General features: G+C 38.6%; 1 long non-coding RNA gene across 1 annotated transcript in view; it reads right to left on the reverse strand.

Annotated features, from left to right (window-relative positions):
- The window catches only part of LOC112644680 (uncharacterized), a 195,305-nt gene that overhangs the window by 69,627 nt on the left and 104,236 nt on the right, over positions 1-21,442 (reverse strand). The window contains exon 3 of the long non-coding RNA XR_003126638.3: positions 2,085-2,381. This is a non-coding gene — a long non-coding RNA (uncharacterized LOC112644680). The remainder of the gene's footprint in view (positions 1-2,084; positions 2,382-21,442) is intronic.

A 21,442-nucleotide genomic window follows, 5' to 3' on the forward strand; every position in this document is an offset into this window, starting at 1 on the left:
AGTAAAATTTCAGAAGAGAAAGCAGAGCCTAGATATTCCACCAAAATCCTCTTTCCCTTGAAATGAGCCCTTCCACTATGCTACAAATAAAATAACTAGTTACTTGGTTTCAAGAGCTATGGAATGATCATCCTTGTAAATAGCCTTTATGCCCAAATCTAATTTCTATTTTTTAATACCTATTATATTTAATTAAAAACAATGTTTTGGGGATCCCTGGGTGGCGCAGCAGTTTGGCGCCTGCCTTTGGCCCAGGGCGCGATCCTGGAGACCCGGGATCGAATCCCATGTCGGGCTCCCGGTGCATGGAGCCTGCTTCTCCCTCTGCCTGTGTCTCTGCACCTCTCTCTCTCTCTCTGTGACTATCATAAATAAATAAAAATTTAAAAAAAAAATTAAAAAAAAAAAAAAACAATGTTTTGTTGCTGTGGACATACTTCCCCAGCCAATATAAGATGAACAGCACTGCAGAGACCATCATGTTCAGAATCATCCTTATGATATTTTAGATGGAGAGCTTCCAGAGAAAAGAAAGGTAGGAATGTTGCCTTAACTCTAATAGTACCTATTTAATCCAGCTGGACTGTTTTTTCTTTTCTTTTTTTTTTTTTACTTTATTTTGCTACCACGATTGCTCCAGATGGTTTGTACTTTCATTTTAGTTGCTGTACCCAGTTACCGCTCCAAAGCCAGAGAATAGGGAGGAGCTAAAATCAGTACTTTCTAATTTTGCACACTTGTAACATCGAGGTAGAGAAGAAATTGCAAGGAGATGAATGAGGGACTATCTGTAAGGTCAAGGTCGTTGGGGAAGATAGGAGGTCAGAGTACCATAGATGAGGTGCTGTGAGGAGTCAAGTGCAGCATGGGGCTCTGTGCCCCAGGAGGTAAGCAGGGGCATACTACTAAGCCTGGAATTCTGCTCTTGTCAGCTATGAACCTCTCACTCCATCTGCCCAATTCAGAGCTATAAGAGGCTACAGAGAGTCTTGCCGTTCACAGAGGACTAGAGGCAAGCATGAGCCAGAAGTTTCATTGTGGGAGTTATTTTAGGTCACAGGCTACAATGATTTAGCAAGGAGTTCAGAAGATATCCTGACAAGTCCAATCTGTTTCTTCATCAACTTTGATATTGGCTGTGTCCCTCCAGCACTAAAGGAAGCGGACTGTTCTCTGCCAGCACTTGCTTTTCCGAAAGCCAAGAGAGGAGATGAAAGTCAGACTCAGCAGAAACCGTGAGTCGAAGCAACATTTGAGTTTTCGATCATTCACACCCTGACTTCTAGCACCCAGCCTGTCTCTCCAGGCCCATTACCACACCTTTCTTCACTAGGGCCAAATTTTTGGTGAGAAGGAGGGACTTGGACATCTCGATCAGCCCTGAGAATAAGATTCTGCTGATTGAAGCTCATTTCCCTCTGCTCTTCAGAAAAGATGATGGCTCATCTCCTCACCATTCCCAGTGCAGATGTCCCTACAAAGCCTCCAGGTCTCCTATCTGCTGTCATTCTACTTACATTTCCTTCAAGAACCAATTCAATTCAGGCATCTTCTCTACCATGGAGGCAGGCAGCCACACATTCAGATTTTGGCTCCCTCCGCTTCTTCACTGTGAAACTTTGTACAAGTTACTCAATCTTTCTAAGCCCGCCATAAGACATGAACCCACAGTGTCACCTCATAAGTTTCCTATGAAAATTAAGTATGAGAATGTGTGTATGGTGCCTGGCATGTCAGAGGTATCCACTAAATGCTTGCTTCATCTTGATGTGTGTGACTCTTCAATTATTCCCAGCAAGTGCTCATACCATCTGTTGTTAAAGATGAAACCTGCAGGTCAGGAAGGATTTTAGTTCTTTATATTATTTAAAAGAGGTCAGTTTTTTTTATATCAGGCAAGGCTAGAGTTATGCCCCTTTTTATTAGTATTATCATAATTATTAAAATAGCATTAGAAACTACTATTTAATAAATGTTTTTATCATTACACTTAATCTTTTCAACAGCTTCTAGTAGGTGTTTTGGTTATCTGTTGAAATTATCCCCAAACTTAGAAGCTTAACACAGCAACTAATTTCATATACCTTATGAATGTGTGGCCAAGGAATTTAGAGAGATCAGCAGGGCAATTCTCCTGCTCCATGTTGTACCAACTGAGGTCACTTGGGGTGGTGCCAGGCTAATTTGGAGAATCCAAGATGGCTTCATTCACATGTCTGGTATGTTGGGATGGCTGGAAAAATGAGCTCTGCTGGGATAGTTGAATGAAACACCAACAGATGGCCTCTCTAGCTTGGTAGTTCCAGCACAGTCAGACTTCATAAATGGCAGCTCAGGACTCCCCGCAAGCCAGGAGGTAGAAGCTGCCAGTCCTCGAAGGCCTGTGCCCAGAAATTGGCAGAGTGTCACTTCTACCATATATTATCAGTCAAAGCAGTCACAGAGCTTACTTATATTCAAAGGAAGGGGACAGAGACTTCATCTCTTAATGGGAAGCATGTTAAAGAACTGTGATCCTCTTGAATCAACTAGTAGGTGGTATTTATTATTATTATTATTATCATTATTATTATTTTGTAAATACAGCCCAAGTATCATAGTAGCTGACTGATTTGCCCAAGACCACAGAACTGGAGGTGAAAGAATGATTCAGGATATCTCGCCCTCATGCCTACTCTCAAGTCTTAACCAGTCATTTGCTTGCTCTCTTTCACGCTCCCTCTTATATACACACACATACACACATACACACAGCATATGTGTGTGCATACACACACACACACGCACGCACACACACACACACACACACACACTCCAGCAGAGTTGGAAATGAATGCTCATTCAAGCAATTCTGTTACCTTCATGGAGGAGCACTGTGGGAATTGTAATGGCAATCAGTTTCCCCGCTGCAATTGAAAAGTTGGTTAATGTATTGGCACTAATACAGCACCTCTTCCCATCACAGCAGAATTGGCTGTTACTGTTATAGTTGGATTATGGCCACTTCTCCCTCCTTTGCAAAATTTAAGTCTGTGATGTTCTCGTCAAGGGAAATGATGATGGAGTTACAGCAGGCCCATGATTAAATTTGCTCGGCAACAATCCGTAAATAACCTACACATTCCATTTGCCGGCTTTCATTTGGTCCCTAACTTGTACAAAGGGCTGACTTCCAGGTACTGCAATGGAAAACGAGCCGGGTGTGGGCAGGGAGCCACAGTGGCAGGGGGAGGAGAGGGAAAGTCTATGTGGGAGCCAAACTGGTCTGGAAACTTCAATGTGAATAGATAAGCAGACAGCCATCTTAAGAAACTTAAAGAAAAAAATTTAAAGCATTGGTCTCTCTCTTGCCCTCTTCAACTGTCTACTGCAAATCTCTTCCCTCCTCTCCCCATGCTCTGCCTGTGGCAGGTGGGTTGGGACAGCTCACTTTGATTCTGCTGGAGTCTGATCCTGGTTGTGGAATGGTGTCTCTGCTCTCCCTCATTGCAGGTGATTTTAGTGGAGGGAAGAAAGGATGGAGGATGTCATTTTTCCTGGATAATAAGACTCCGTGATTGTATGACAAGGAGTCTCCTCAATTTTGGTCGTCTTGTTGTACAGAGGCCCCAAACTCTGTTCAAACCTATATAAAGAAAATGCATCATGCCCTTGCTCTAAAATGCCACCAAATGGATACTGGTGATGAGATGGAGGGAAAGAGAACAAAAGAGCTAGACTGGAAAAAGCAAGGTAGGCTCTCCAAAATGCATTGATAGGGAAGGTCTGGCGGGCAGCACAGGTTCAATTCTTTCCATAAAATAACCGTGTAAAAAGAAACAAGGGACTTCATGAAATCCCTCCATGCACAATCTCAAATTATCTTGGTCTTTTAAGCTTTTTGTCCTTTTCTGGCCCTCTGTCATTTCAAGGAAAGTAAATTGAGATGAGCATGCTTTCTTTTTTCTTTTAATAGCTCTATTGAGATATACTGTTCTGTTCCATACCATAAAATTCACCTGTTCAGGTAGACAATTTAACAATCTTTAGTAAACTCACAGATTTGTGCAACCATCTGATTTTAGAACACTGCTATCACCCCAGAAAAAGCCCTTGTGTCTACTTGCAGTTACTCCCTATTTACACCTCTAGCTTCAGGCAGTAACTGATGTACATTTTGTCTCTCTGTATTTGTTTTTTTTTTTTTTTCTGGACATTTCATACAAATGACATCATACACTGTGTGATGTCTTGCATCTGACTTCTCTCACTTAGCATGTTTTCCAGGCTCAACAATATTATAGCATGTATTTAGTATTTTATTCTTTTTTATTGCAGACAGTATTTCATTGTATGGATAGATCACATTTTGTTTACCCAATCACCAGCCGATGGACTTCTGGGTTTTTTCCACTTTTGAGCTATTCTGAACAATGCTGCTATGAACATTCATGTGCAAGTCTTTGTGTAGACATGAGTTTTTATTTCTCTTGAGTAGATGCCCAAGAGTGGATATACTCTTATATCTGGGTCGTATAAAATAGCTATGTTTAACATTTTAAGAAACTGCCAAACTATTTTCCAAAATGGCTGTGCCATTTCAAATTCCTAGCAGCAATATATGAGGGTTCAAATTCCTCTACAACCCCACCAACAACTATTATTGTCTGACTTTTCTATTATGGTCACTTTCTTAAATGTGAAATAGTATCTCATTGTGACATAAAGATTAAGATTTTCAAGCAAATACTTTTAATAGTACTTCCATAAATGAAGAAAATGGAAGTTTTTTTATATTTCAATGAAAACATCTGTCTCCAGATTGCCTAATTTGTTGGCATATAATTGCTCATAATAGTCTCTTAAAATTGTTTGTATTTCTTCAGCGTTGGTTGTGATCTCTCCTCTTTCATTCATGTTTTTATTCATTTGGGCCCTTTCTCTTTTATTTTTGATAATTCTGGCTAGGGGTTTATCAATCTTATTAATTCAAAGAACCAGATCCTAGTTTCATTGATCTATTCTACTGGTTTTTTTTTATTTCTATATCATTGATTTCTGCTCTAATCTTTATTAGTTCTGTTCTCCTGCTGGATTTAGGCTTTATTTGCTATTCTTTTTCTAACTCCTTTAGGTGTAAGGTTAGGTTATGTATTTGAAACTTTTATTATTTCTTGAGAAAGACCTGTATTGCTGTATACTTTCTTCTCAGGACCACCTTTGCTGCATCCCAAAGGTTTTTATGGGATAACTAGGTGATGGACATTAAGGAGGGTACTCATGGAATGACACGGGGCGTTATATGCAGCTGATGAATCACTAAATTCTACCTCTGAAATGGATAATACACTATATGTTAATTAAATTGAACTTATATAAAAAAATTTTAGAAGAAAACATTTGTCCCTTCTCTGGACATTTAGAGACTCAAAGTAAAATTTCACTAACTTTATCTGGGGGTTAATTCCAGTTTTATTCACAAATAGGTCCAATCATCAAAAAGACTTATGCTTATGAGAAGACTGGGATTTTATTTCTGGTGTTAATAGAACATGTTAAACAAATAACCTTGTCTATTGTTGAAAAGATAACTCATGTGTATGGGAGACATTGCAATGTCTCCTACTATTTCTTACTCAACATGCCCATGACCCCTTGATCTTATTTTCTCACATCTTATACAATTCTGACAGCAGGCAGATTTCCATGCTCAGTAACCAATGTTCATTCAGAAAATATTTCAGCAGGCTGTACAAATGCTATAAGTTGATACCCAAAGATAGGATCCTAATGAATAAAGACAGCATTCTCATAATAGGAAATAATTAATTAGGAAATTGACTGGGAAAGACAGATAAAGCTGGCCAGCAATAATGGAGATAGGAAGGATTGATTTTGAGCAGACCTCTGGACAGGGACACAAATTTAATCAGCTGACCTCACACTGGTAGGATGGAAACAAAAGCTCATTTTTTGGTGAACATGATCAGCAATACTCATCCACATAACAAATACTTCTATGCATCTTGTCAATTTATGGTGACTGTCCCAGTTTGCCCCAGGCTATGGGGTTTCCCACAATGTAAGACATACAGCACTAAACCAGAGTTCCAGACAAGCTAGGGCAGCTGGTCACCCTACTTGCCATCAAACATGGTGTCCTGTGAGGAAGGCAGATAAGGGATTTGGTAGAAAAGTCACCTAACTGGGAGTCAGGATGTCTGAAGTTTAGTTTTTGTTTTTATTGTTCTCTCCTAGTAATTGTCTCTAACTTAAGGAGGAGCATGGCCCCTCTGACCCTATAGGGTATGAAATGGGAGGTCTCAAAGATCTTTTCTAGTTCTGATACTTTAAAATTCTTCAGATGTGTATGATTATAAATATAGCTGTTTTCAGATATGCTGATCTGTAATCCATAGCCAGCAGAGTCAGGAAAAAAGATAATTAGGTATAGAAATAGAACATTCAAAACCAGAATTTTGCCACTACTAGTACTTTAAGGATACTAATTAATACATTGTCTGTGGTGTCCCATGGTTAATTCCATCTCTTATTTATTCTGTAAGACTGAATAACATTATGCTACTTAGATATCAAATACGAACCTTTTTCTGGTACTGGAACTTCTCAAAGAACTCAAGTTTTAATCCTAAGAGACTAAAGCTTTCATCATAGGATTCAAAACAAACTCTGGCTTTAATTCTGGAACTTAGCACAGTACTTATCACAGTACCTAGACTGGTGTAAGAGTCTAAAAAGTATTTGTTGAATTCAAATTAACAGACAAATCTTATATTTTATTTTAAAGTTACTATGCCCTGAATAGCTGAAAAAGCTTTTCTTGTTTGTTTTCTCATCTTTTCATTTTTACAAAGGTTATGATAATAGTAACTGACACTGGATTTATAAGCATTAAATTGGAAATATATATAAAAATATTCTGTAAATAATAATGAAATATACAGATGTACCTCCATTAATATATCCTACCAAAAAAAGAGAAAGACACTGAGGGAGTGGACACTGGACTATGCATTAAGACTGAATGATCTATATGAACGTTCAGTAGAGCTCCAAACTTCCATAGTAATTTTTAGTTAAAAAAATCTGATTATTTGAATATATATGTGAGCAAAAATAAGATTAAAGAAATAAAATGCTGGGTGCCTGCATGGCTCAGTGGTTGAGTGTTTGCCTTTGGCTCAGGTTGTGATCTCAGGATCCTGGGATCCGGTCCCACGTCAGGCTCCCTGCAGGGAACCTGCTTCTCCCTCTGCCTGTATCTCTGCCTCTCTGTGTCACTCATAAATGAATAAATAAAATCCTTATAAAAGAAAAGAAATAAAATGCTAATATAGCTTAATTCCATCTAAAACCACAAGTTTAAGGCATAGAATTCAATTATTTCAAAACAGTAATAACTCCAGGTAAAAAAAAGAAACAAAATATAGGGATATGCACCACCACCACCCACTACCCACCAAGTAATTGCTCAGGAAGGAATTGGACCTAAACTTGAAAACAATTCAGAAGATTAGTTCTCTACTTTTTAAGGCAAATGTCACTTATTTTGTTATGAACCTAGGGTTTCTCAACCTCTGCGCTACTGATATTTCAGCTGGGTAATTCTTTGTTGTGGGAGGCTGGCTGTGCATTGTAAGATATTTAGCAGCATCCATGATCTCTACCCACTAAACGCCAGTAACAACCACTCCCAAAACTCCTACCATGTTGTGATGAACATAAAACACCTCCAGCCATTGCCAAATACCTCCTGTTGGGAGGGGAAGGTGGCAAAATCACCTCATGTGAGAACCACTGATCTAACCCAAGGGTCTATGAACCAGCTTGGAGAAATATAACAAGTAGGACATTGAGATACTTATCTAAGAATTATGTTGTGACCATTCTGTAACAGTTTACCCACTTACTTACAATTATTACCCTACATAAAATAATGTCATTTTTGTCCTTAAATAAAATTGAGACTTTCTGCCTACCTACTCACATCCCTTGGAAATAATGTTCTTCCTTTGACCTTTGGTGTCTCTTGTAGCTCAAATGCAGCTTTGTTTACCAAAGTCACATTTGAAAAGGCATCCATCTGTAACAAGCAGTCAGGCCTTTTGGTAATGTTTGCTATTTCAAAAGGTTTAACTTGTCAAATCTTAAAAACTCTCTGATATGGAAACTCCCCATCATTGCATGTTGGTTCATTCATTCCAATGAAGCTTCTACAAATAAAGTAACACACATTCCTTGAAATAAATGAAAAGCACATGTATTTATTTGCAGTGTATTTGATAAAATATATCATGAGAAACTGAGGCAAGCTTGTTTCAAGAGCTTTTCCAAAGCAATGAGAATTAGTAGAAGCAAACATTTCCTGAAATATCATGGTATGTGGCTTCTCCTCCAATTCACTCTCTCCTTTTGATGCATAATTGGTTGATGGCCATTTACCAAAAGGAGTACAATTGAGCTTATTAAAGATAAGTGACCTCTAAAGTATCACACAACTTCATCTTCACCTAGCCAACTATATACTAGCCAACTCCTCCTAAACATCTTGTGTCTAAAAACTCAACCTAAAATTAAAAAATAAAAATAAAAACTCAACCTAGCCAAAATGAAGTGATCATTTGCTGCCTCCCTGCTGGCCAAAACAAAACAAAACAAAACAAAACAAAAAACCCTTGCTTCTTTTCTGAATTATTTATTTCACTGATTGTGCCCCTTATTTCTTCCCACCTAAGATAGAAATCTTAGAATTTTACAGACCCAATGTATTTCTTAAATGCATCTTTGTCTTTCCATTTTACTGTCATAAACTTATTTCAGGCCTCATATTTAGTTTCTATAATGTTGCAAAAAAATTAATAGTGTCTTGCTATAAGCTGAGTTGTCTCCCTGACAAATTTATATGTGGAAGGCACTGAATACCATGTGCCTCAGAATGTGACTTTATTTGGAGACAGGGGCTTGAAAGAGGTAATTAAGTTAAAATAAGGCTGTTAGTAGTGGCTCTAATTCATTGTGACTGGTGTCCTCATAAAAAGGGGAGAGGACACACTGAGGATAGGCCATGAAAGGACACAGAGAGAAGGCAGACTTCTACAAGCCAAGGAGAGGGGTCTCAGAAGAAATAAAACTTGCCAACACCTTGGACTTGGACAACTAGTCTCTAAAATGGTGAAAAACAAATTTTTGTGGTTTAAGCCATGTTTGGAGATTATAACTGAGACACATATGCAATCACATCCTCCATCCACATCCATGGACAACTTAGAGGCACACCAACAACTCCACCATCTGGACGTGTGAACCTCTGCCTCTCTTCTCAAGATGTCACCTCTTGTACAGCACATTCCAACCATGCTCATGGATCTCTGGAGATGTCATGTGGTTCTATGACTCCAGAGCTTGGGTTCTATTTCACTTCCTGATAGGAATGTTCTCTCCACACTGTTTACCTTTTGAACTTTAACTTCTAAGTCCAACCCTTGCCATTTTTTTGATGAAAAGTTTTGAACCTTACCCAATACAGAAAACCACTCTCACACTTTTGCCTCATTGTATGTATGTCATTTATCTCAGCACCAATGAAACTACACTGTACTTTGTTTTTATGTGGCAGTCTACCACTGGATAGTGAGCTCCTTAACATCAGGGGTCATGTTTTATTCATCTCTACATTCTCTTGTGCTCACTTAATCTGTTCAAAGCACATAGAATGAATGAAAGAATGCATGAGTAAATGAACACATAGCCTTGGGCTAAGTGAAGGATAAAAGTATTTCTGGTAAATATCTACAAAAAATTATTGTGACACTGAATCAGAAGGATCTTCACACTTGTAAAGAACAAGGGGAGACAAGAAAAGCTATGTTAATAAGTGAGTTTAATCCATCACTAGGATAAAGGAAATACCAAAATTAGGAATGTCATCCCTGGGGCCCAATACATTCAGACATACTTTCATTCTTTGATCATTAGTAAAATGGAAATTTCAGGACAACCAGAAAAAGTGACCAACTGAAGCGGTTTTTATTAGTCCTTCATTACAGCTCTCTGTCAAAGGAGAATTTCTTCTAACATCCAAGCAAATTTGCAAATCCTGGCTGATTTAACTTACTTGACCCTGGGTGTGAACAGAGAAGGGGCTATTTTTAAGATGAGCTTGCTGGGCATAACAGAGATTCTGCTTCAAAGTGGAGAGGGTATTCTCAACCTTTTTATTACCCTCCTTCGGGCATGAACTGTAACATCCTGCCATAACACATAACATTATTACCTCATTTGGAACTCTGACAAAAAAAAAAAAAACTTTGTAAAATGGGAATTTTTATAAACATGGCATGTTCCTTTCTCCTTTCATTACTTATAATTTACCTTCTTGGAAGCAGGCCCACACGACTTAGTGAACTTAATACTCAGCTTATTATTTTCATATTCTTAAGAAAAATGAAAAGTGATATTGTTGCATGGTGAAGTTAAAAGGCCTCCTGGGCAAACATATCCCCTAGTTTCATTGTCTCACCTCCTGCGTACACACTGAAGGGGCTCCACCTGGTGGTGAGGTAATGACTTGACATAAAACTATGTGCTAGCATTGCCCTCACCTCATCTTTCTCTCCACCATTTTTTTTAAGTTTTTAAATTTATTTATTCATGAGACACACACACACAGAGGCAGAGACATAGGCAGAGGGAGACGCAGGCTCCATGCAGGGAGCCTGATGTGGGACTCGATTCCAGGACTCCAGGATCACACTCTGGGCTGAAGCAGAAGCTCAACCGCTGAGCCACCAGGTGTCCCTCTCTCCACCATTTTAGCTGCAATAGTAACTTTATCGAGGGACTGCACTCTGAGAGAGAACATATACCACCCAAGACCAAGAGTCAGTTAAATGACTGAATGGAGTTCTCAAAACCATAGCAGATAAAGTGTGAAGGGTTCATGCTTTAGATGGCCAAGAACTGGCTTTATTAAGAGAAAAAGGGAGTCATGGCTTCTCACAATTTCCAAGGGTCCTTTTTCTAAGAGGGGAAGAGGCAGAGGAGGAGAGAGAGTATTCTAAATAGGCTCCATGCCCAGCTCAGAGACCAACATCAGGCTCAATCTCAGGACCCTGAGAGCATGACCTGAGCTGAAATCAAGAGTGGGACGCTTAACCCACTGAGCCACCCAGGTGCCTCTAAAGGGTTTAAATATCAATAACCAAGTTTAGAAGACTGAAAAGGGTCACATTAAAAACTAGAGCGCCAAGAAGAATGAACCATGAATGAAGCAATTTGCTTTCCCCTGCTTCAAAGGAAATAATGTGTAACCAGCAGGCAAGGAAAACCAAAAGACTCAGATGGAGAGACTGGAACAAAGAAGCTGGTGCTTAAGAGATTCCTACAAACTCTACCCCAACTCTTCTTAGACACATAAACAAAGTATGGCAGAATGGGAGAGATATCCAGTGTGAGGTTGGGGGATCTCAAAGCAATAGAGTTACTGCTGTGCCTCTGAGAAAATCCCTGAGTTATACATGGCACTGGGGGAAACCTAGAGCACAGGGAATCATATGGTCACGACTGAGGGAAATGTTCCTACAGATTAGCTTGAAGAGAAGCTCCACACAGTCCCTTACACATCCAGAGAGGTGCAGAATAGCAGCTGAGTATCCCTCAGACCTCCAAATGACTCATAAGGGGACTCTGAGGATCATAAATAGAAACATCCTAGGTAGGATGCCTGGAAGACTCAGTGGTCAAGCATCTGCCTTTGGCCCAGGGCATGATCCTGGGGTCCTGGGATTGAGTCCCACATTAGGCTCCCTGCAGGGAGTCTGCTTCTCCCTCTGCCTATGTCTCTGCCTCTTTCTGTGTGTCTCTCATGAATAAATAAATAAAATCTTTAAAAAAAATAAGAAACATCCTAGGTTTGATATAGAACCTGTGGGCCTCATGATCAGAGATTATGGCAGGAGCCTCAGTCAGAGTCCAGGCAGATGAGGCCACCTATTCTGGAAGCTAACGGACTCAGGGCAGACTGAGAAGCAATCAGACACTAGTTCTTCACTGTTCCTGAGAGAATTTATCATGTCTTGAGAGACAGGAAACTGAGCAGAAGGGCAAATTTTCCATTTAAATATTTGCATAAAAGATACAGAATTTTAAACAAAACTGAGTTTCCTTGAAAAGAATAGATGGTTATCTATATAAGTATACATGTTAACACTTGAAAGCAAACATAAACTAGTAAAGAAAATTGCCTGTTTGCACATATGGGTTGGTACTGTAAAAAAAAAAAAAAAAAAAAAAAAAAAAAGGGATCCTTGGATGGCGCAGTGGTTTGGCGCCTGCCTTTGGTCCAGGGCGCGATCCTGGAGACCCGGGATCGAATCCCAAGTCGGGCTCCCGGTGCATGGAGCCTGCTTCTCCCTCTGCCTGTGTCTCTGCCTCTCCCTCTGTGTGTGACTATCATAAATAAATAAAAAAAATTTAAAAAAAGCCTGTATACATATGGGCAGTGAGAGGAAGCCATCATGATCTGAATAATTTTCACCAGAAATGACCTAATGGATGATCCCCTAGTATTAATGTATCCTCAACAAAAGCCACTGCAAGGAAGCCTATCAGATAGCTATCATGTTCCTTTGGGATCCGACTTCTTGACTCAATGTGGACTCTAGTGTTGCTTCTATTACCGCTCTGTTCATAAATCCATCTATTATTAGGGCTTAAAGTAATCTGGGAACCTAACCAAGTGCCATCATCAGGGCCAGTGTTCTGAACCCTGAGATGAACAAGAAAACAACAATGTCCTGAGGCACCTCAACAATCCCTAGCAGCCATACACTCATACCAACTGTTGAGGATGTGGTGCAACTGGAACCCTCATTCACCACTGGCAGGAGAATAAATAGTAAGCACTCTGGATATCTGTTTGGCAATATTTACACGAGATAAACTTATCCAAACCCTATGACCCAGCAAGTCCACTCCCAATTATATACCCAACAGAAAGATATATATATGTTTCTTCAAAAGATTTCTACAAGAATGTTCAAAGTAGTCCTGCTTGTAGGAGCCAAAACAACCTAACAATCCATGGAGAATAGATAAACTGTATAATGACATAATGGAAAAATATACAACAATGAGGATGAATAAAATGAAATATGGTAATTATGCATAGGTCTTACAATCTTGAGAGTAAGAGGCCAGACTCAAAAATGGGCATATAGTATGAGATCATTCTTAGAAAGTATACAAGAGGCAAAATGAATCTAGAAGACAGAAGGATGATTACCCTTGGTGGGGGGTAGAAATGGGAAGAAGTCATGAGAGAGGCTTCTGGGCAGTTATTTCTTGACCTTATAGCTTTACATAGGTGTGTGTTCAGTCTGTGAAAAATCCATGGGTTGTATGTTTATGATACACATACTTTTCTGTTTGTATGAGATTATATAATACTTGACATTGTATTGTACATTTCATTATGCTGTATGTTACATTAATACTTACATTCCAGCAAAGTTTATAAAAATTAAAATTCTCAAATCCAATTATAAATTAGTGGAGGATCCCCATCTATTCCCATCATTTATTAATGTAGAAACCAAGTTTGCTTTTCCCTGAGATTTCCACAACTTTCCAATAAAACTGTCAAAGTTCTCTACAGTCAGTTGCATGAATATACAAAGGTTCTCTGAAGGAAAAATAGGTAGGTGTTGTCAGAATACTCATAGTACGCTTCCTACCATCCCTTTTACTGACTAAAAAAAAAATTTGAAAACCCCAAACGGAAATGTCCCCCTTTCCATCTTAAATGCTCTAAAATCACAATCTTAAAAAGCATCATTTCAAAGAGACAGGCATACAAGCAGGTGCCATTTCTAATTCCTCATGGCTACCATCAGCACAGAGTGCTGAGAGATAAAAGCAGTGATGAGAGCATTCTTTCCACAATTTCATATTCATGGAATTTGTTGTTACTTAACTTTTCACAAATCATTAGGCTGAAGTACCTCTCCATTTTTCCCCCAAATAGTGTCATTTGACCTGGTATCCAGCTTAATACAGCCTCTGCTTTTGAACTGATTTCCTTACAAGTGGCAATCTTTAATAGGGTCATGTCGAGAGGCAACCCTACTGCATGCTACGTATTGCACGTTAACATGATGAGGGTAATTTCAAATGGCATTCAATCAAAAAATCTGAAAGTTTTATTAGTGAGGTTGGGGGCTTTCTCTCGTTCAGATGAGGCGCATTGCAGTTTGACTTCGACATTTTCAACTAAGATTTCAAAGGATGGAATTTTTTAAACTGTGCACGTACTCAATGGTCTACATTGCCTTACAGATCAAATAATTGCCTGTATTTTTAGAATATTGAATGCAAATTCCTTGTCTTCATCCAAATAAGTACAATAGCTCACTTGGCATTTAATCATCAATATGGAGGATCTCTAAATGTGTGAGATAAATTATGTATTAAACCATGAAGATGAAAACGTGTGTCTTGGTGGAAAACAAAACTACCTCTGGAACAGTTAAAAATATGCACCCATATTTAGTTACCATATATCCCCCTTTTCCAGGAGAGAATGGCTTGTGTGAGAAATAAGTCCCAGAAAAGAATGTGAGGGGCTGGGATAGAATTGCCTGCCTTTTCTAACCTTTTGGCAGTTAAAAGGATGATGGGTAGACTCCTGACTTAACAGGAAAACATGCTGAAATAGATAAGCCACAATTCCTTCGTTGAGGTAGTGGGGGGATGATGGTACATATCAACTTCCTCTGAGTGCAAAAAAAAGCTCAACCAAGAACCAGTTGTCACTTTTCAAAAAATTCATGGCCCTGAATATTCTAGACAAAAACAAAACTGATATAAAACTGGAATTAAGTCATTTTTCTGGAATTAGATTTTAAAGGACACACTGAGAATTGGGAGTAATTTGTGCTTTACCACCAAGTGATCCAACACTGAGCCAGGCTGAGAATTCCTACTAAAATTAGGACAGTAATCCAGATTTCTAACGGTCTTGCTTCTACTTCCAATTTCTTTAGAGAAAGGGACAAGAAAGGATGAGGGTACCATACAATCCCACTGTAATCTCTACTGGATTCCTACTACATACAGTTTTTATGTTCCCTGGATAGTCTGCCAATGTTCCACTCACCCTTCCTGTGAGCTAATCCATGTACAGCTAGGTTGTGGCTCATCTCAACTATGGACTTTATTCTTCAGACATCCATACTTAATTTGTTGTTCTAGTTCTTTTTGTTATAAAAGGTACCAAACAGAACTCTTACAAGTTGAATAACTGGTGGAAGAAGAGAGATTTTTCACTATTTTCAACAAACAAAACACTGATTATTATTTTGGTACCTTCCTTTCTATTCTTCTTTTGCAGGCATATATAATCTCATAATAATTGAATAAATTATATAAAAATTGACCCAATAATCAAATACATTTGAGAACATTTCTAAACTATGCAATAATCTGGAAGCTCAACACTGAAATCTCAACAAGAATCTCTATTTTTTCGGTTTGATGTTATAATGCACCTGAAGCCCTTATTCTTTAAAAAGCCTAGAGTCATTGGCTAGCAAGTCTTGGTATAAATCATCTCCACAGATTTTTCTATCATCTGAAATTCAGAAAACAGGCATTAGAACAGAAGAGCACTAAAAGGCAAGGTCAAGTGATAGGAGACAGCCTCTCCCTCTGTCCCTGTCACCTTCCTCCCTTCCACACAGAATAATATGGAACCATGAATATTCAATTTTCCATTCTAGGAAATTTATTCATTCCTGAATTTTGAGCGCATACTGTTCTGATCCTGATTTCCTTGATCTTCCTAACCTACCTTGCTTTTCCCACAAAGTCCCAAATCTCATAAAAATAAAAGATAGTGAGGGCACAAAAGGAAAGGGATAAAGAATAAGACAATAAGGGGAAATGATCGATATTGACAGATTCCAGCCTAGAATCTTCTGAGTCTTGGGGAAACCTTTCTGTATGTTGAAGAATAAAATTACACTCATTTATCTAACTAGGTCTTGTATTAATGAAAAGGGAGTATATATCCTCAAACAACTGGACTGAGCCAGCAGCTCATTTTCTAGCTTGTGTTTTTTAATTGAAAATTATTATTAGTATCACTTGATTTATTTTTACTGTTCAGAGACAACATCATGGAAAAGCTCAGATTTGAACAGTTAATGGAAATAATTAAAGAATGACTGCAGATTTTTTAATTGCTTGCACCCTATTAAGCAAGCAATGATATTATGAAATATTAGAGTCTATCATTGCTGTTTGTTTAATAGACCATGCCTCCATTTTGTTTTATTGTTTATGCAGAACATTTTGACTTTCAGAGAGAAGAGATTTTCACAAATGCTATTAAAAATGCTTTGTGAAGAGAGGTTATTTGCAGCTGCCAAGCCAAAAGTTTGGCTCAGAAACTCAGTTAAACATTCCTTAAAGAAGTTAAAATAAGTACTGCCATCACACAAACATGGCAAGAGTCTCTGGATGGAAATCCATTAAAAAGATGAATTTTAAAATCAGTAAGTTTAGTTGTGTAGTGGAAATGAAGGAAATTTGTTCAGGGTCAAATATGAGTTTTTTAAAATGCTATGTCATGAGTTAAATAACTCTAAGCCCAAACCTTAAGTTTAATAAGAATATTCCTTATTCTCAGGGTGCTTCAATACAAAGATTCCAAGTACTGAGACATGGGGGATCCAGTGCTCTGTTAAAACGGTGGCCTTGTCATGAACAGATGTCATGTGATTTTCACAGAATTATGTACAAGGAAAGATCATGATGCCCCTTGTAGGGAGTCCATCAGCCATTAATCACTAGTGTAAGTGTCTCCCTCCCTTCTAAGTGCCCACTGTAATATTCAAACATACTGCATAACAAATTTCACAATACAGTGTTAATCAGATTACTTCTTTTCAAAGCACAAATACATGCTTACAAATACCTAGTCATTATTTACATATATTTTTTATATAATGCCTTCTTCAATGTACAGACTTTGTGAAAGCTCAAAATATCTAGATATTTCTTTACTCATTCTTTTATAAAGCCAGTAAATAAACATCATGACCAACAAGATGAAATCTTGAGGTCATTTGATAGTTTCCAGATTTCATAGCAAAACCATGACAGAACTGAGTTTGCCTTAAACCTCAGTTTTCTTCTGCCAATCCTTATGCCACCAGAGGGAGCCTACCATAAAAGCTTAGGTTAAGTGATAGGTTGCATTTCTCCTTACATACTGGTCAATGACTCCTCACTCTCCATAGCCAATTATCATGCCTACAATAAAAAGGAATGGACAAAATTATCTGCTCATTGTGCACCAAAGTATTTTTCCACATTTTATCCCACTGTATCTTCAGAATGACTCCATGAGGGAGAAATATGATCCTCAACTTTAGGGAAATAACTGAGGCTAAAGTGTAATATGATTTAATGTGATAAAAACTACTGGGAAGAACTCAAATATTTATTTGCCTAAATTCAAAACTTCACCCCTTCATCAGGCTACAGAAAGAGATTTAATATCTTCCCTTTTCCAAAGAAGTGTTTATAACACTTTCAGAATTACTCATGACAGATATCATGCCATCAAGAAACTTCTTGTCATGGTGTCTTCACATTTGCTTTCATGGCCTCAAGCTTCAGGATACATTTGTTTCCATTAGGAAGAAAAGGTCTCTGTAGGTTGGTGTTAGGGATTGGATATGTTAATTACAGAACTCGTATACTTCCTCTTCTAAATGTTCTAACCAATTAATAAGATGACCAAAATATAGTATATATTTTATATATAGTACCATCTTGTTACTCTGTTGTATTCTTTATGGCTATCTATCCATCCTCTATTCTCCTCTCCCTTCTGCCTAAAAGGATCCCCCAGTTTTGTTTGTGTCTCCTTTGCACTGCCTCAGAAGGAAAGGCAGATTCACTCCACTCAAGGACTGTTTGTAAATAGAGTTATGTTACCCTTTGCTAAATATTGGTTAAGGAACGTTCATGAAACAAAATTATGGTCACTGAGACCTCTCTTTTAAGAGAAATATTTTCCACTGTAGGAGCAAAGGCAGGAAAATAGGGAAAACACAAATGGTTCCCCTGCTCATACTTCACCGGGACAATGAGAGAAAGAATTAGATGTACTCAATATTTTTATTTAACTAGAATTATACGAGGAGAGAGAATGAGAGCGAGCACAGATGCACACATGCTTAGATTATTTATCAGTTAGAATCAATCATTCTTTTTAAGTGCTTTTTTCCCAAAGGTATTTCCTTTAAACTAATCGCTATTTGGGCATTGCTTGCATAAAGTCCTCTAGAGGAAAATTAGACTTCCCTGAAAAACTAAATCTCTTTCCTTCCACACATGACGGGCCTTCTATTGAAATCCTCAGTCTTCACACCACCTGGCTTTATGGTCCAGTACTTCATTGAGGCCTCAGTACTTTGCAGAAGTCAATTTTCCAAACTGACCTCCACTGAATGTGGTATTAAGGTGAACAAAGGCCCTTTAAGCTTCAGATAAGGCTCCAAATACCTCCTAGGAATAAGCGTTGGTTGTGAGCCATAGGAAATCAGAGACTGTTTCTCCCCATTCCATTTGGAATGTGTGATTGCCACATTAAATAGAGGTCAAGAATTCAGGATATAGAGCTAAGGTACAAGAATGAGAACTTCCTGAGATAGGAAAGGAAACACTTCATGGAGTCAAGAGAACAAGGGATTCCTTTGGAAAAATCACTTGGGTTCGCCAATATTGAAGGCAGAAAAGGAACATGCAAAATTAGGCTTCAAATTACCTCAATTAGAGTCCCAGGACAGCCACATACTGGCTATAGAACTTGGGTACATTAATTTTTCTGACCCTCAGTTCTGCTCATGTTAATTAGGTTTATTGATACTCAGCAGAATTCTTGAAAGAGTCTCCTTTAAGTTCAGTTTCATCTTATCCTTTTCTTTCTCTATCTCTATATCATTGGCCTTGTGCTTACGGTCTCTTAAATCAAATTTGTCATCTAGACCAGGACTTCCCTATCTTTAAGAGCCACTACTACTGGCTGCCCTTAAGCCTTGGGAACAAGGCAGATATGGTAACAACAGTGCCACAAACAACATTTATGTTCTGCTCTAGCATACAAAATGTATTCATATACATTCTCATTTGGTCATCATAATAATCCCTTGAGACTAATAGTGTTAATACTTCCACTTAGCAGATGATGAAAATGAGACTCAGAATGTTTAAGCAATTTTCCTAAAGCCACTAAGCTAGGAAAAGGCAGATATGATAAAAACATAGTCTGCTTGACAAAACTCCTGTATGCTTCACAGGAGCCTCGAAGTTAAAATAACCATTATTGGAGAAAGGTTCTGCAGTATATGCTACTGGTGCCCTGCCCAGATTTGCTGTATGTAGCTGGCTGCTCTTGTGAGAGCTGGTTGCAACAGCTCATAAACAAACTTGTCCTGGGAACTGACCTCTGCCTCAGTGAGGTACCTCCGACCACAACATGTCTGTGAAGTTACATCTTCTTCCCTAGAGCTAGCCAATAGCTCACAAGAGTCAGAGTCTGGGGTCAAATTCTTGTCCCTATGCCTGAAGATGGGACTATTCTGTGTTGTTACTTATACTCCAAAGCTCTCTATGCAATTAGACTGAGGCTAGCCTTCAAGAGAACTCACATCTTTGTCTAGCTTCTTCCCCTACCTACCCTGCTTGGTTCACTTCCTTATAGGCTTCCTCTGAGAGCACACCTTCATAAAACAAACTGCACAATTGGGATCCCTGGGTGGCGCAGCGGTTTGGCGCCTGCCTTTGGCCCAGGGCGCGATCCTGGAGACCCGGGATCGAATCCCACGTCAGGCTCCCTGTGCATGGAGCCTGCTTCTCCCTCTGCCTGTGTCTTTGCCTCTCTCTCTCTCTCTCTGTATGACTATCATAAGTAAATAAAAAAAAAAAATTAAAAAAAAAATAAATAAACTGCACAATTCCATCTCAGGATCTGCTTCAAGGGAACCCAATCTCAGGCAAGAATGGTCCCTGCCTTGGAGGGCCTGGTTGGGTCAGTCCGTTGAGCCTCCAACTCTTGATTTCAGCTCAGGTCATGATCTCAGAGTTGTGGGATGGAGCCTGCTTAGGATTCTCTCTTCTTCTTTCTCTGCCCCTCCCTCTCCACTCCTTTTCTCTCTCTTAAACAAACAAACAAACAAACAAAAAGTCTCCATCTTTACAACACCTGGTATTATATTTTGGCTCCACTACTTATTAACTGTGTGATTTTGGAAAAATTATGTAACTACTCTAAACCTCACTTTCCCATTTGAAATATAAAGATAATAGTAGGATCTACCAATCTACCTTGTAAGATTATTGACAGTCTACACTGTAGAAAACCAATGAAAAGAGCATCTCTCCATGCCTGATAGGTAATAAGCACCTAACAAGTGTTTGCTGCTATTTATTGTTTATCATCACTATTGTCATTTCCACAGAATCCCCAATCCATGCTAGCCCTTCTGAAATAAGAGCTCCCTGGCCCCACTCAACTAGACTGCTGACTGGAGAAGAAACATACACAGAAGAGCAGTATAGAAAATGATGGCAGCCAGTGGATTACAATAAAATGGGGATAAAAAGAATTACACACTTTTAAGAAACATCTAGACTTCCTACTTCTGCTCATTCAAATCCATTTAACAGACATCTATGGAGTAAGATGTGCCAGAAACTGTGGTAGATTCCAGACATCCAAGAAGGGAATCTATTTCTCTCTTGACAAGCTGACACTAAAAAAAAGGTGTCAACTGAAAGAAAGCCAACCTCAAAGTAGGTTAGTAAATGCTGTATTTGTTGTCTTACTGAGGACTACAACCCAGGAGACAGTATTTCAGATTGCTCTGAAAGAACTGCTCTAAAGCTTTTTAGCTATAGGAGATTACCCATATAAAAATGGGGAAAGAGGGTTTTTGTGTTTGCAAGCAGTTCTCCAAATACTTGCAATCACAAGGTGTAATTTGTTACAGTTATAAAAATTAAGGTTTACTGATTTCCACATAGACATGAGAAAGGTCATTTTAATACATGATGTTTCTATCACATCTGATCAAAAACATCACCTGCATGCTTCTGCTTAACTGGTTTTCTGTTTTTTTCTGTTTTGGTATGTCCTTGAGGTCACTTGAGATGATCACAGAAGGCTAACATCCGTCACTTACTGCAGTTTTAGTACAAAGGGGAGAAAGGTTTTCATTTTGTGATGTAATCATAATCCCCTCAAGTGTTGGATACATGAATGTATAAATGTTGGCTATTAAGTCATAATACATTTGAAAGTCTCAGATAATTGTCTAAGAAGTGAAATAAACAGGCATGGGGATAAATCTAGCTGTAATGTAATTACATTAGT

Source organism: Canis lupus, chromosome 1 (assembly GCF_003254725.2).
Source record: "Canis lupus dingo isolate Sandy chromosome 1, ASM325472v2, whole genome shotgun sequence".
In the NCBI taxonomy this organism is placed as follows: domain Eukaryota; kingdom Metazoa; phylum Chordata; class Mammalia; order Carnivora; family Canidae; genus Canis; species Canis lupus.